General features: G+C 42.9%; 1 pseudogene; it reads right to left on the reverse strand.

The window, feature by feature from the left end:
- Positions 1–724: 724 nt before the first annotated feature.
- Positions 725–3,215, reverse strand: LOC120869795 (annotated as a pseudogene).
- Positions 3,216–3,809: the final 594 nt, after the last annotated feature.

The following is a 3,809-nucleotide window of genomic DNA, read 5'->3' on the forward strand; positions in this document are numbered from 1 at the left end:
TGATTCTGCCGATCCATGAACATGGTATATTTCTCCATCTATTACTGTCCTCTTTGATTTCTTTCACCAGTGTTTTATAGTTTTCTATATATTTTGTTTCCCATGGCTTGGGGAATCTTAGCTCCCCAACCAGGGATCAAACCCGGGCCCGAGGTAGTGAGAGCACAATCTTTTAACCCCTGCACCACCAGGAAACTCCCCCCATCTTTTTCTTATTCTTCCTGTCATGGTCTTCCAGGGGAAGAAATATTTATTCTGACACCTCAGATCCCTGGGCAGGGCATGTTTACTAACAGTAGAGGGAGAGGGGCATCACAGGAAACTAAAGGTTACAAAGTTGAATTTCACCTCCCCCACATTCATACTTATTTAATTTATAAATCTGAGATTGACCTGCCTTTCCCATTTTGTGTGTGTGCATGCTTAGTCTTGACTGACTCTTTGTGATTCTTATGGACTGTAGCCGCCAGGCTCTTCTGTCCATGGGATTTTTCAGGCAAGAATACTGGAGTGGATTGCCATTTCTTACTCCAGGGTATCTTCCCAACCCAGGGATTGACCCCATGTTTTTTTGTCTCCTGTACTGTCAGGCAGATTCTTTACCATTAGCGCCCCCCTGAAAATAATAAATCTTTTAAAAAAGAACTTACATCTTGTTACACTTTTCCAGTATTTGAAATGAATTGTATTTAAAAGTTTATGCTCTTTGCATTCAGTTCATTATTTATTCAAAATTTTTGCTATAGGCTTTATCTTGAATGTGCAAAACCATTCACCCTGCATCAGTTCAGTTCAGTTCAGTTTCTCAGTCGTGTCTAACTCTGCAACACCTGGAATCACAGCACGCCAGGCCTCCCTGTCCATCACCATTTCCCAGAGTTCATTCAAACTCATGTCCATCGAGTCGGTGATGCCATCCAGCCATCTCATCCTCTGTCATCCCTTTTTCCTCCTGCCCCTAATCCCTCCCAGCATCAGAGTCTTTTTCAATGAGTCAACTCTTCATATGAGGTGGCCAAAGTATTGGAGTTTCAGCTTCAGCACCATTCCTTCCAAAGAACACCCAGGGCTGATCTCCTTCAGAATGGACTGGTTGGATCTCATAGAAGTCCCTATATTCCTCTGGCAATTCTTTGTGGGTTTTTAAGGCTCTCATGAGAAACTCTGGGCTGGAAGAAGCACAAGCTGGAATCAAGATTGCTGGGAGAAATATCAATAACCTCAGATATGCAGATGACACCACCCTTATGGCAGAAAGTGAAGAGGAACTAAAAAGCCTCTTGATGAAAGTGAAAGAGGAGAGTGAAAAAGTTGGCTTAAAGCTCAACATTCAGAAAATGAAGATTATGGCATCTGGTCCCATCATTTCATGGCAAATAGATGGGGAAACAGTGGAAACAGTGTCAGACTTTATTTTTTGGGGGCTCCAAAATCACTGCAGATGGTGACTGCAGCCATGAAATTAAAAGACGCTTACTCCTTGGAAGGAAAGTTATGACCAATCTAGATAGCATATTGAAAAGCAGAGACATTACTTTGCCAACAAAGGTCCATCTAGCCAAGGCTATGGTTTTTCCAGTGGTCATGTCTGGATGTGAGAGTTGGACTGTGAAGAAATCTGAGCACTGAAGAATTGATGCTTTTGAAGTGTGGTGTTGGAGAAAACTCTTGAGAGTCCCTTGGACTGCAAGGAGATCCAACCAGTCCATTCTAAAGGAGATCAGTCCTGGGTGTTCATTGGAAGGACTGATGCTGAAGCTGAAACTCCAATACTTTGGCCTCCTCATTTGAAGAGTTGACTCATTGGAAAAGACTGATGCTGGGAGGGATTGTGGGCAGGAGGAGAAGGGGATGACAGAGGATGAGATGGCTGGATGGCATCACCGACTGAATGGAGATGAGTTTTAGTGAACTCGGCGAGTTGGTGATGGACAGGGAGGCCTCGTGTGCTGGGATTCATGGGGTCACAAAGAGTCCTGACTGACTGAGCGACTGAACTGAACTGAACTGAAGGCTCTGTCCAAAATTTGTGCAGTTCTTGATGCTGCTGTAGGATCTTTGTTTCCATAAGTATCCATTTTACCATAGCATTCAGAGGGAAGGTGCTTCCAAAAGACATTCACCCCCACTCCAAATTCTTCAGAAATTATATTATGGAATAATAAAGTAGGAATGAATAATACATCTCCAGCTTTAAGGGAACATTCATACCATCTAGCCTTGGAAAACAGTAGATATTTAGATAAGTCTGGGTTATCTATGTTCGGCACTTCTGATTTAATACTTGATAATTATAAATATTGGGCATCTTGAGGACTGAAGAGTATAATGCATTTTTTCCCCTGTCACTTGTATAAAGAAGTTATCCATTACATTATAGTGGATCCAAAGTTGTAACTGTGGTGAGCTTAATTTGAAAAACACTGGAAAAGAACCATTCTTTGAAGAATTTTGGAAACTCGATATCTCTTTCCAATAAAGGAAACTGCTTTCTGATATTTGCAAGATCCTTTCTAGGCTCTTTGCCAAGTGATCCTAGGTTGTCCTTCTCAGTCTTTTCTATTAATGCTCTCCGGTGGCCTTATGAAGAAATGTCTCTATATATGCTTGTAGTAAAAAGTGGATCCACAAAGCATGAAGTACAGTAGATCCTCTGATACAAAGAATTCCTTTTGGTTTTCTTCAGTTGCCCTCTGTACCAGCTTGGTAAAAGTTTAAGAAAGTCCATGGGGCAACTGCAGCAAGGTGAATCTTCACTTCTTTCCTCCTTCTTGGCTTAGGTGATCCACTGTCCATTAGCTTGTGAAAGTGAACTCGCTCAGTTGTGTCTGACACTCTGTGACCCCATGGACTATAGCCTACCAGGCTCCTCCATCCATGGGATTCTCCAGGCAAGAATGCTGGAGTGGGTTGCCATTTCCTTCTCCAGGGGATCTTCCAGACCCCCTTCCAGTGATAGAACCTGGGTCTCCCATGTTGTAGGCAGAGGCTCTACCGTCTGAGCCACCAGGGAAGTTCTCCATCCGTTTGTTTGTGCATGCTCCCAAATCAATTCCTTTCAACACCAGAGGTTTCCTCTGCGGATCCAGGTGTCCCATGAACTGCTCCTGCGAATCACCCTGGAGCTGCGGTACAGGGAAATGCTGCCTGTTCTCCTTCAGCTCTGGGGAACCTCCACGTTTCGCCTTTCTTTTCCGGAATCTTATTTCCGCCATCTTCAACAGAGTTCCTTTGTGACCCACCATCTTTCTTCTTCCTGCACTTCATGTGCTTGGAAGTTCTAGTCCTTCAGGATTGACAGCTGGTTAGCGGTAAAAGTGGAAACATGAGGACCTTGCTTGGGGTCTCATGCTTCATAGAACCTTTACCGTAAAACGCCCTATTAGAGCATCAGGGATTTGACCAGGCTTTTATTTACAATTTGCTATTACATTTATGAGTAAGAGTATTACATTTATTACATTATGGAAAGAATACTGCATTTGTGGGTAGCTGAGGGCCTCTCAGCATGTTCGGTAACACATAACTCAAGTATTCCAGACTCTCTGGGTCTACTACCATTACAGTCCCACCTTACACACCCATCAAAACATGTGTTCTCTTAGGGAAGTGAAAAAGAAAAAAATTCTACGGTGTTCTTCTCCCATTCAGTGAGTTAGTGTGCATACATATATTTATTGTGGCCAAACAGTAACTTTTAAGGAATTCCTGGCACATTTTTTGTTTCACTGTTTATTCCTTCTCTGTTGTCCCCATGCACTGGGTATTCCAAGTTATAACATTTCCTATTGGCCACTTCTGTGAAATAT

Source organism: Oryx dammah, unplaced genomic scaffold, assembly GCF_014754425.2.
Source record: "Oryx dammah isolate SB20612 unplaced genomic scaffold, SCBI_Odam_1.1 HiC_scaffold_11, whole genome shotgun sequence".
Classification (NCBI taxonomy): Eukaryota; Metazoa; Chordata; class Mammalia; order Artiodactyla; family Bovidae; genus Oryx; species Oryx dammah.